The sequence below is a fragment of the Podarcis erhardii genome, assembly GCF_964252035.2.
Source record: "Podarcis erhardii genome assembly, chromosome: 2".
Classification (NCBI taxonomy): domain Eukaryota; kingdom Metazoa; phylum Chordata; class Lepidosauria; order Squamata; family Lacertidae; genus Podarcis; species Podarcis erhardii.
Genome location: NC_138498.1, coordinates 78,739,689 through 78,751,896, shown reverse-complemented (window position 1 = coordinate 78,751,896; position 12,208 = coordinate 78,739,689). Strand labels below are relative to the sequence as shown.

The window sequence follows — 12,208 nt, the reverse complement described above, 5'->3', positions numbered from 1 at the left end:
AGAATGGTAGAGCAGTAGGCAGGGAAGCAAACATCAGGCAGAGGCTAAGACAGTGACAGGCAGAACTAACGAATCTAATTCCCTGCAGGGAAACGTGACAGGCAGTGGCACCTTCTGGGCTGCCTGAGGGCAGTAGTGCCCCATTGGCCCTTATGGGCCAGCCCTCACTGTTTTTATGAACCAAATAAATGTTTATCCTGCTCCTTCTGCCCCCTCGCTCCCAACCCCGCTGCCCCTTTCTGCAACTCTTTTGGACTGCAGTCTGCAAGTCAGAGGCTTGGTTGTCCCAAACACCAGTTTCTTTTCTCCCTCACTACCAAATGCTTTCCAGCCTATTCCCTCAGTAGGGTAGAAAAAGATGGTAACAACCCCCGAGGAAAGCCAGACGTCCCCCGTGGATGTCATCTCCCCGCTCCGCCATCCTCCCGCGTTTTACTTACTCACCGACGTGGAACTGAGGCAGAGAAGAACTGACGCCAAAGTTGCCCTTCTCTTGACAAATGGGCGCCGAGAACTTCCCGAGGCTTCAGCCGGTCTGCAAGCCGGAGAAGGCGCCACAGCCTCTTGTCGCTGCTGGTCCTGTTCCGGCGGGCTCGGAGAGCAGAGGGAGAAAGTCCCGCCGCTCCAAGCGCGAGCAACCTCACCCAGCTCTGTTGGTTACGCCTGAACTCCGGAGGCTTCCCCTCCGAGCTCAGTCACTCCCGCAGAGGTTGCTCGCCTCGCGCTGCAGTTTTGCGCCGAGTGGGCGGGCGGGGAGCCGTTTCCCCAGAAATGCAAAAGAGCCTTGGGCTGCACCTCAAAGGCTTGGGACCGGGCCAGCTCTATCCTCTTCGGAAAGAAGTCCGGCTTCCTTCCCGCCCCGCGCGAACTCGAAGCGCCGCTCAAGTGAGCCGCTCGTAAGTGGCTGCCTGGAACAGAGGAGGGGGCGCCTATATTGCCGCCGCCGCCGCCGGCTGGCCAACTCACTCCCACTCCCGGGGGGATCCTTCCTCGCCGCCTGAGCTGACTTCACAGCGCCTCCTTCCTTCTCGCGCCTGCCGCCCGCGCCGCGCTTTTCTCACCTCTCTCGCGCGCAGGATTAAAGGATTGAAGCCCTGCGCGCTCTTTGGGGCTTCAAGGGGATCCCGAGCCAAACGCGGCTCCTCAGCCGGCCGGCACCCACCAGCATGCAGATATCTTTTCATGCCTACGCCAAACATCCCCGCCCCCAAGGACCATGCAGGCCCCGCGTCTTTTTCTGAGGTGATTTCCTTTTGTGTTGCGCGCCCGCTCTGACTGCAAGTTAGAGGCAGCACTGCGTGGGCTCGGTGTTTGATGAGAAAGGAAGAGTTTCCATGGCCAGGCTCTGAGACCAAGTTTCCCTCACGGCACCTGTTGAAGGCTTCCTCCAGTTGTCGAGCACGAGGACTTGCTGCATTTTTACCGTTGGGGAATCTGTGGCATAAACACAGGGGCTACCTTGGGGAAGGAGCAGGAAGCGCACGCCAAGCTTCCTCTGGGTCGTCGGGGGATTGGGGCAACGAAAGACAGACCAGTCTTTAAAAAAAACCCCATGTAATGCCTCAGGGAAAACTGGGCAAAAATAAACATATGCACAGATAAGACTCCTGTACATGGACGTTTTCCTTCTCTACTTGACACATTTTGCTGTGGAGAATACCAGTGTAGCAGCAGCCATTGGGGTGTCACAGTTCAAATGTAGAAATTAGACTCTAATACAGGGGTCAGCATCCTTTTTCAGCCGTGGGCTGGTCCACCATCCCTCAGACCACGTGGTGGGCCAGACTATATATTGAAAAAATAATAATAATGAATGAATTCATGTGCCCCACAAATAACCCAGAGATGCATTTTAAATAAAAGGACACATTCTGCTCATGTAAAAACACGCTGATTCCTGGACCATCCTCAGGCCGGATTGAGAAGGTGATTGGGCTGCACCCGGCCCCTGGGCCTTAGGTTGCCTACCCCTGCTCCAATAATTAGGTGTTGGGCTAAGGCCTGGGATACCAGGGTTCAAATCCTCACATGGCAATGAAGTTTGCTGGGTGACCACCTCTCTCACTGGGTTCCTTTCACAGGAAGAGCTGCAGCTGCCCAAGGATCTACCGGGTCCTTTGGTTCCCTTTTTCCAGGAGTGTGAAGCTCCCAGCTGGAAAGTGGTTTGAGAAAGGAAGAAGATGCATGTGGCCTCCGGCATCTCGTCGCTGGCCCGCTCACTTCTCTATGGTCCTACCTCAGCTTCCTCTTTCACTTCTTGCTCAGTGCCGAACCCCTAAAGCAGGCATAGGCAAACTCAGCCCTCCAGATGTTTTTGGACTACAACTCCCATCATCCCTGACCACTGGTCTTGTTAGCTAGGGATGATGGGAGTTGTAGTCCAAAAACATCTGGAGGGCCGGGTTTGCCTATGCCTGCCCTAAAGTGCCATCTTGTGCGTGCACAGGGAATTTATTGCTGCCACCACCAGGCATTAACTGCGGGGGAGGGATCTCAGATGTTGTCATTCCAATTCCCATTGCCGATAATGATGCTCCTTTGGTACTTCGCAAGGGCCACCGAAAAAGGGCCTTGCGGACCACCCTGGTTTATATCCCCTTATGCCCAGTGCTGTTTTTTCAAGGGGGTACTCAAGGGTACACAGTACTGGCACCTCTTTTGTTGTTAAAAAGTGTGGCACTTACTGTAACAACTCCATGGTGAGTTGGCCTGAATATAAGCCTCACTTTTTCTCCAAATTTAAAGTGTGGCTTATATTCGTGACCGTACGGTATGTAGCCATAAGTGCAGGGCAAAGCAGTGCCCGCCCCGCGTGTAGTCCCCTGTCCTCTTCCCCCAAGGCCGGGAAGGGAGAGCAAGGAAGGGGAAAGGCCACTGGCAAACACAGCACACTTCCACCCCCACCCCCCAGTATGTAGCCAGAAGCAGCAAGGAATGGAGCGGCTTATATTCGGGTATTTTTTCTTCCCCCTGCCCTCCCATTTTAAAGGTGCGGCTTATATTTGGGTACAGCTTATATAATATAATCAGGCCAATACAGTATTTTTATAGGAAAAAAGCACTGCTTATGCCAATCCTTTCCTAATCAATCCTTAATACTCTGTTGTTTTATACCCTAACAGTTAACTTAGGAAAACACTTAGGCAATGACTAAATAAAATACTTTATTTCCCTTCTCACTCACTGCTCCTGCTGTTGGCAATTTGCCTCCTATGTGACAGCATCTTCTTGTGGCTCCATGGTTTATTTTTTCTCTTGGCTGTGACAATCTGCCCCTCAAAAGAGTCCCGGGTTGTTTTGTGTGCATGTTATTTCCCCCCTCCTGCCCACTAGGCTCTGCCTGCCTATGCTGCCTGCCCATGGCATGCCTCTCTCCTTGCTGCTGCTCTGCCTGTCTACATGCCTGCCCATTTTGCTGCTTTGTAAATCAGCCCTGCATCACTCAGGAGACGCATCTCAGTGCCTGCCAGGCAAGGGTGTCATCTGTTTTTTTCTGCCTGGAGATAGTTGTGCCTCCAGGGAACTGTTTTTCAAAACTGTTATAGAAGTGAAAGGCCAAACACAGAAGAATTAAGTACTCAACAGTCTTTTTTAAAAAGAAAGAACCTTTTTTGAAGATGGATAGCATAAAACCCCCTGAAGCTACAACTCTGAAATTTGGCAGTCTGAATCCCCTGTTGTAGGGGCTAGCAGGCCTGTAAAATTTCATGCCCCTACGTGGGGGAAAATAAAAATGGTCATTTTACTTTGAAAACATAAAAAAATAAAGGTGATTAACATGAAAACACCTGGAGCTACCTGTCTGAAATTTGGAACGGTTAATCCACTTTGTAGGGGCTACCATATCTGCAGATTCCATTTGTGATAAAATGAGAAAGCTGGGACTGCTTTGGCTTTCCACTGGAAATCAGTGGGATTTTTGGAGATCTGTATTTTCTGGGGCACAATCTGGACTGGGCATGATCTGGATCAGTAAATCAGGGCCATAAATCAGGTTGGGTGGGCATCCACAGCCAATATTAATGCTCGTCTTTACTGCTGTGTCCCAAAACTTGTTAGTGTAAGGAGCCATCTCATATAAGGAAACAAGGTTAATGCAATAAAAATGAAATTCAAATTACATTGCTCCCGGAAATGATCAGCTGGCTCAAATTGCATGCAACCTGTGCAATGCAATGAGAGTGATTTATCCTCTGATTAAGAAATATATTCCTTCATGCCTGAGCTATCTTGTCTTTCATGGTGAAGACTGAAACTTGCAAAGTTTTTAAAATTTAAATAATGGCAACAACAAAAAAAGAATTTAATTTTGTTATGTTTTGGGATGAATTAATCCTGTCATGACTGATCTGAAAGATCATAGAATCATAGAACTGTATAGCTGGAAGGGATACTGAGGGTCATCTAGTCTAAGGTTACCAGATTTTTTTTCAATGAATCCGGGGACACTTCAACTTCAATGGATTTTGTATGGGGACTGATTTGTAAGTCCAGGGACTGTCCCCGGGAAACAGGGACATCTGGGAACCTTAATCTAGTCCAACTATGCACACAGCCAACTTGAGTCACCAACCTTTAACAAGTTAGATGTCTGCTGCATATCTATCTATTATCCTGGAGTTTAAATTGTTTTGAAACCCTTCTGTCTTCTGATTTGTCAGTAAGACTGCTCATCTTCTCTCTTCCCATTGGCAGTTGTAGGGGTAGCAATAATATCACGTCCAGGCTTCATGTTGTGGGGGGCAGAACCTCAGTTTGTTAAGCATTTTTATTGATTTACTTGATTGGGGGGGCAGCTGCCCGCTTGCCTCCGCTTGGCTATGCCCATGGGGTGGTATCAGAGGCAGATTTAGGGGAGTGCAGCCAATTCAGTTGCACTGGGCGCAGAACCTCAGGGGCACTGTTGGGGATGCCACAGCTATGATTTAGAATGGAGGGTACCGCTGAAATTTGAGAGCCCAAGGCTATCACTGGTAGTGTGCAACAGTATAGATGGGCCAGTGATCTGACTTGGTATTATGGTAGTTTTCTATGTTCCTGTATAGTCCCTCTTCTTCTAACAGCTATAGGAATTCTATTCCAACCCAAGTTGTGTGTATGTAAGCAGACAACTGCCATTCTAATGTTCTCAATGCATGAAGATAAAGGCATGTCTGAGGAACTGAGAGTCGCCTCGATAGCTTTGATGTACACATGTTTAAGTATTCATGAGAACTAAATACTATCTTCATCCCATATTTATTGGACCATTCATTTAGCTCACATTCAAAGTCTCTTGGAATCATGAGATTTGTTTAAAATAGCCAAACACACTTTTAGCCCCCATCTGCTTGATTTTTGAATTCTTGATAGATCTCAGCATGGAACAGTTAAAATAATTGGGTTGAAGATTGCTCGAACCTCTCTAGTTAGTTAGTTAGTTAATTAATTAATCAATCAATCAATCAAGGAGGTGTGAAATGCTTGGCTTATAGAAGAGCCAGAGTGATTGGGATAATTGTGAATTACAGGTCGAAAGCTATAAAGAAGTTCTGTGGGAATCTTAATAATGTTTAATAAAATGCAGATGAGGGGGCATGACTTTTTGTGCCCATGGATTTGTGGCTGAGGAAAATGCAAAGTTAATTCATGATGTAGAATAAAGCTGCTTCTGGAAAACTGAAATTGAAAGAAGATGCTAGATTTCAGATCTGGCAAATGTGAAAATATGTAATTGAGATACACTGTAGCTTTATGTAAGCAACTAGTGTCCCTTGCAGTGTGTTTTCTTTAGTATGCTCAAACTATATTTGAAACAATCAATATTTTCCTTATACTTAACTTTAAATATGAAAGATACTTACAGTGGTACCTCGGGTTAAGAACTTAATTCGTTCTGGAGGTCCATTCTTAACCTGAAATTGTTCTTAACCTGAGGTACCACTTTAGCTAATGGGGCCTCTTGCTGCTGCCGCACAATTTCTGTTCTCATCCTGAAGCAAAGTTCTTAACCCGAGGTACTATTTCTGGGTTAGCAGAGTCTGTAACCTGAAGCGTCTGTAACCTGAAGCGTCTGTAACCTGAGGTACCACTGTATATGCAAGCTAGTACATTGTATTATAAGATTCACGCTAAATACCAATGTGAGCTTAAAGTGGAAACAGATCACCAACATGATTATAAAAGTTTCTCCAGCTGGTTCTCTTTAAGAAATGCAAGATGTTGAATTATATATATGCCAATTTTGCATTTGAATTATAACCATATTTCTGATTTCTAAGGAGTGCTGACCTTCCTATAATGAAAACTGGCTAATAAGGTTTTGCAATAGTATTTCATACATAACAGATATTTGACCAACTGCTTTCCCTTTTAACAACAGAAGTATTAATCATAGAACCACAGAATTGTAGATTTGGAAGGGACCCCGAGGGCCATCTAGTCCAACCCCCTGCAATGCAGGAATCTCAGCTAAAGCACCCATGATCATCCAACCTCTGCTTAAAAACCTCAAAAGAAGGAGAGTGCACCTCCTCATGAGGGAGTCTGTTTCACTGTTGAGCAGCTCTTACTGTCAGAAAGTTCTTCCTGATGTTTAGAATTTAAATAACAACAACAACAACAACAACAACTTATTTATTTATACCCCGCCCATCTGGCTGAGTTTCCCCAGCCACTCTGGGCAGCTCCCAATCAAGTATTAAAAATGATACAGCATTAAATATTAAAAACTTCCCTGAACAGGGCTGCCTTCAGATGTCTTTTAAAGATAGAATAGCTACTTATTTCCTTCACATCTGAAGGGAGGGTGTTCCACAGGGTGGGCACCACTACCGAGAAGGCCCTCTGTCTGGTTTCCTGTAACCTTACTTCTCGCAATGAGGAAACCACCAGAAGGCCCTTGGCGCTGGATCTCAGTGTCCGGGCTGTGCGATGGGGGTGGAGATGCTCCTTCAGTAGTACATATTGCTAGCAAAACGATTGTGAACATTTCTCCCTAGTGTTTTTTAAATCTATTGGAGAAGCACTGTTCAGGGTTCCATCTTTTGTGGCTGTAAGATTCCAACCCATTCACTAGGAGCAGGGCCTTTTCAGTTGTTGCCTTCTGTATTTAAGAATGCCCTCATCCAGGTTCATTTGACCATACCTTACTTTTGGAGACAGGTAAAAATATGTTTATCCTGCAGGCTTTAAAAAACAGACATGCAAAAGGCTCCTGCTTACTGATAGCCACTGGGGATCAAACTAGCAGCTGTTATTGTTGAATTGTTTCCAGCTTCACTAAGATTTATTTCCTTGAATTGATTGTACCCGCTTTTAATGTTGTGAACTGCTTTATAAATTATAAAGCTTTATACAAACATGGTAAATACATTACAGTTCCAAGACAATTCAAAAAATGCACATTGTTCTGGAAACAGATGTGCAAGTAGTCCATTCTAAACATATTTTTGACCAAATAAAGACTGCTAAAATCCTCACCAAAGCAATATTTTTTCCAACAAATGGTCGACATGATTTTGCATGAATCACCATCAGTTTCCCCTTATTCAGGTAAGCCCTTATTCAGGCATGGTAGTCATAAAGGGGCAGCATGAGTAAAGAAGTGTTGTTGGGTTGTGTCTGTTCTTCTGTTAGCTCCACCCCTCCCATCATGCTTCTTCTGGTTTCCCCATAGTTTTGTTGTTGTTTTCATTGCCATCATCACTGATTTATTAATCACCTAAACAACTGTCTCAAGGCGATCTAATTAAAAATAATTAAAAACACGAAAAACAGCAAGTACATTTAAAAATAAGGCTAAACTTCTAGTAAAGTAGATACTTGTGGTAAAAGTCCATTTATCCAGCTGGGAAAGCCTGTTTGAACAAAAAATGTCCTCAATTATTTCTGGAAAGTGCAGATAGCAGGCTGGCCACACTAAAAGCCCTGCTTCAAATTGCTACAGAGGAGGCTTATGAGACCTTTGAAACGTGCAGGAGAAACCAGCCTGCCGTCTGCCGTGATCTATTGGGTGCAGAATGGACAAGGTGGTCTTTTAAGTAATCTAGCACTGAGTTTATAAGTTAGTACCCACACTTTGAAGCCATTGGGAGCAATCATTAGGAGTTTCTGAGAAAGGTGTCATCAGTACACTAATGATACCCAACTCTATTTCTCTGTAATATCTGAACTGGGAATGGCTGAGAAGGCCCTAGACTGTTGGATGGCTGCAATTGTGGGCTTGATGAGGGCTAATTCTGTTCTGTGACCTTATGACAGTGTTGTTTGGGAACTTGATTGTCTGAATGGTTTTAGGAAAGAAGAAGGCCCTGATGTTCATGCATTCTCTTATTTGGCATTTCCCCCCATCTTCTCTGTTCTAAAAACTTGCAGATCTGGCTGAAAGACGCGACAAGAGTAGGAATCATTAGTCATCTGCACTCTCTTTCCTTGCCAAATTGGGTAACATCTAACACATGGGTGGGGAACATCTTTTAAATGTTGCTGAACTCCAACTCCCATTAGCACCTCCCAACATGGCCAATATTCAGTGATGGTGTGAGTTTAGTCCATCTGACCTGTTCACAGATGGGCCACTTCTACTTACTGGAAAGGGGCAGGATGAGGTGATGAGGAGGTCACTGTGGTGCAATTGCTCTAGTGGAGCCAATTCATAGATGCTCATATGAACTAGGGATGGACAAATCTGTCAATTTCAGTTTCTCTGTTTGTTCTTTTCCCAGTCTTATGTTCAGTTCCCCACATTTCTACGTCTGTTTGCATTTCTTCCAAAAGAAGTCCACATGAATTTTCATCAGCAAATTTATTCTAATATACACAGTTTTGTCTAATAAATACATTTGGAGAAAACAAAATTATTTTCTCTAATTTATGCATTTTTATGTACACTTTACACTAGCATATGTATATCCCCCCCTGCATTACTGTCCTGATAGATAGGCACTCTGATGCAAGGCATGTCATCCTGACTAGCTACTCTATAAAACTTTTCTTTTAAAATAACCGTGGGTTTGTTCTGAATGTCATTTTATTGTTGTTGTTTCTTATGCCACCTTGTTATGTATGATAGGAGTTACAGAAATATTACCAATCAATCAATGGCTGAAAGGCATGTCTTGAATAATTGAGCACCCTTTGACCTGCAGGAGGATAGGGAACCATCATACATAAACTAGATATCCAAATGGATGGTTCTGCTGGCAGCAGATCTAAATCTAGCTTAAAGTACAGGCTGAGATTCTCTGAGAGCTTTGATGCTTGTCCCAATTTGCTACCACTCATTCTGAAGCAGTGGAGTGCCCTTTGCCTTGTCTCCATGGTCGCAGGCCAGAAACCTGCCAGGTTGGGACAAGAACAGGCCTTGTGTACCTCTTGTTTAGCAGACAATGTTTACTTAAATTTCCCCACAACTCCAAACACAGCTATTTTCCCCTCAATACATTATAAGAGGAGGCCTCCTGGTCCTGAACCTTGTGGCATTTAAAAAGTATAAGATGAACCAAAATCTATTGCTTCTCATTCAATGTGCTAGTTCATCACTATAGTGATCGTACCTTTCCTGGTTCTACAGTTGGCCAAAGAATTAAAATGTCAAGGGCTTTTATTACATATAAATATTTTCCCCCAAACCAATAAAATTAAAGGTTCATCCAATCTCTTGTACCTCAAAATAATTCAGCTGCAGAAAACCCAGTATGGACAGATACCTCTCAGAGGATTTGTCTGAACTGAGAAAATAGAAAATATGTTTCCTCACAAAACTGTTTTTAGCATGAGCAGCCTCCATGCCTTTTGCAGCCTTGAAACTATTTCTGAAGCTAGCGGGCAAGTAGAACAAATATCAAGAGGATACAAGAGGTACGTGCACAGCAACACATTAAATCAGAGATGCCCAGAATGGCTCACCCAAGATACAGGAAAGCCAATGACCAATCTATTATATGTGAGCACAACCATTGTCTGAAGACTTAATTTCTGAATCACTGGAACACTTGGCAGCAGAACCAATAGGGGACCTTCACTGTCGGATACAAAAACAAAACAGATTGCTAAACAACTGATAGGTGAAATTCTTCTCTGTAATTTTATAAATAAACACTTTATCAAAATAAATCATCTGCACTTGTTAGACTGAGGTTTGCAGTGCTGCAGTAACACAGAGTGTTGCCTCATGTAAGTATATGGATCCTGAAGCCACGGCTATCACTTGATGGCATCACTGTGCCAGCTCCAGGCTGGCACCACAATTTGCCTGTTCCCCACCTTATGTCCCAGCTGCACACCATCATGCTACCCAGCTGGGATCTGGATTATCTTTGCCTGATAGCTTGGCTGTATTTTATTTCTTTTACTGGCAACACAAAGACATGTGTCTTCCCTTCTGCTTCGTTTGGATGCTGTTAAATGTTCTGTTGCTTTTCATATGAAATGATGATTCATAATCAGCGTTGGCTTGCTTGGCATGAATCTCCAGTCTGTGTTTCAGAAAGAAGCGGCTTAATAGGTTATATTTCCTGATGTGTCAAAACCCTATTGTTGAAGGGGGAAACTGTTGGGGGGGGGGGGATGTTTGCAAAGTTACTTAGATAGCGCAAAGTTCAGACAGAAAAGTCCTGATAAGAGTTAATGAGGAAACTGAACAAAATCAGAGTATAATTTGAGAATGTTTATCTCAGTTCTTGTATATCCTTGTATATAGCAAAAAGACATTCAACAAAACATACTGTTACAGATTTGGGGTACCAGAGTTTATGGGTGTAAAGGCACTCATTATTAGCGTTAGTAAATATTAGGGATAGTTTTTTGTCCCTGTTTTTTTTTTCTTTAGGTATATAAACTTTGTATATAAACTTTGTATACATGCTGAAAATTATATTATAATAAGCCTTGTGATGTAATATGATAATGTTTACCGATGTAACATAAGAACATTAATAAATAAATCTCAAAAAAGAAGAAGAAGAAAAGGAATTACTAGATGCTTGGAGACTTCATCTGGGTGAGAGATAGCTTTTCAGTGTAAAAAATACATGTCCTGCATTGGGAGTGGAGCGGGGGGGGGGGGGGGGAGTCGTTAAGCAAGACAAAGGTTCTGGTGGCCCATCAAAGGAAGATTATTGGATCTGTGAAACACAGGTTGCCAGGGTAATGTGAACATGATGTCACACAGGAAAAAACGTTCTTTTAAAAAACAGAGGTCTGGAGAAGGGGTGTGTGTGTGAGCAGACACACGAGGAGGTGTTGCGATTTGCAAGGTGTGCTGGAAGTCAACAAGGAGGAAGTAGGGGGAACTCCATGTGGGACTGGCTGTAGGAGGCTGTACCAAGACTCTGGGGGCTGTGACTGGGATCTGCTTTGGACCCAAGGTCACTGAAGCTATGAGGGGAGCAACGAGAGACACTTTTGGGGCGTAATGTTCTGTGCCCCCTCCACTGAAGGCTTTAGGTGTAAACATGTGTAAAATAAACATCCTTCTTAAATACACTAGTCTATACTATGCCTCTGTTTCCCAACAAAAACACAACCCTGGGTGAGTGCCTGGAACCTCCTGGAATTTTGCCACCACTTGGCAGTGAATGGGGGTGGAACACAACCTTTGTTGCAATACCAAGGAAAGCTCCCTCAGGATAGATACAGGTTGGGAAATAACACACCACAATGGTTTCAATAGCTGCAGTTTCATAGTTATATCACTCCAAATGAGGAAAAAATATGACATAGAACTTAACATAATTTGAAAAATTATCACAAGAACATGAAGAAAGGAAAGGATTATGAATTAAATTTTGCAATATTACTTTGAATATTGATGGAATGATGAAAGATAAATTCAGGAAAAAATGGGAAGATATGGTTGGAATTTTGATTGCTCAACCAATATACTTTTAAAAGGAGCAGCTTTGTCTTTCTGTTAAACTGTTAATGGAAATAATTATGAAGGGTTACAACACTGGTACTTAACCCAGCAACATTAAATAAACAACTATCAGACTCCTAGAAGACATCTGAAGGCAGCCCTGTATAGGGAAGTTTTTATTTGATGTTTTGCTGTCATTTTGTTGGAAGCTGCCCAGAATGGCTGGGGCAACCCAGGCAGATGGGTAGCATATAGAAAGAAAGAAAGAAAGAAAGAAAGAAAGAAAGAAGAGGAAAAAAATGTTTTGGGGAGATGTCAGCATTCATGCTGAGGCTGCCTTGTCCGGTGCAGCTCAGAACTCCAGATCCT

At 43.8% G+C, this 12,208-nt stretch overlaps 1 protein-coding gene across 7 annotated transcripts in view; it reads right to left on the bottom strand.

Annotated features, from left to right (window-relative positions):
• Positions 1-12,208, bottom strand: part of HRH1 (histamine receptor H1) — an 83,812-nt gene that overhangs the window by 22,448 nt on the left and 49,156 nt on the right. For 4 of the 7 annotated variants that reach the window (XM_081848243.1, XM_081848245.1, XM_081848244.1 and 1 more), the window contains exon 1: positions 445-1,250. The exons of 1 other annotated variant lie outside the window; for it this stretch is intronic. The gene's annotated coding sequence lies outside the window, so the exon portion shown is untranslated. Of the gene's footprint in view, positions 1-444; positions 1,251-6,937; positions 7,726-8,569; positions 8,748-12,208 lie in introns of those variants that run through there. 2 more of the 7 variants (XR_014152904.1, XM_081848247.1) reach the window with 2 other exon arrangements.